This window comes from Myotis davidii, unplaced genomic scaffold (assembly GCF_000327345.1).
Source record: "Myotis davidii unplaced genomic scaffold, ASM32734v1 scaffold1383, whole genome shotgun sequence".
NCBI lineage: Eukaryota > Metazoa > Chordata > Mammalia > Chiroptera > Vespertilionidae > Myotis > Myotis davidii.
The window spans coordinates 248,063-248,774 of NW_006295083.1; positions in this window are offsets into that span (position 1 = coordinate 248,063).

Below are 712 nucleotides of genomic sequence, written 5' to 3' on the forward strand. Positions count from 1 at the left end.
TAGTACCAAGTACTATTGAATGTAAACTGCAATTGGAAAAAAAAAATTTTTTTTAATATTTTTTATTGATTTTTTACAGAGAGGAAGGGAGAGAGTTAGAAACATCGATGAGAGAGAAACTTCGATTAGCTGCCTCCTGCACACTCCCCACTGGAGAGTGCCCGCAACCAAGGTACATGCCCTTGACCGGAATCGAACCTGGGACCTTTCAGTCCGCAGGCTGATGCTCTATCCACTGAGCCAAACCGGTTTCGGCAAAAAAAAAATTAATATATAAATAAATAAAAATATTAAGTTGCTTATTAGGTGTGTAAGTTGATATGTCAAGATGGCAGTTAGATATAAAAGTATGGAGAGGCCCAGGCTGGATATACACATTTGGAAGTCATCATAGATAGTATTTGAAGCCATGAGAATGGAAGCATACCAAGAAGATAGAGAACAAAAGAGATCTAAGTTTTCAAGTCTTCCTCTACCTCTCAACTCCAGATTCAGTCCATGACAATAGCCTATCAATTCTTCCTTTATAATGCAGCTCAGTACAACATTTTATATCCAGTCACCCTGCTACAATCCTAGTCCAGGATCTCTTCTGTCTCACATGGCTTTTTGCAATAGCTTCCTAACTGGTTTCCTTGCCTCTAAATGTCAACTTGAGACATCATCTCATCTGTCCCTCCCCTCCAAAAATTCTCTCGACTTCTCCTGGGCT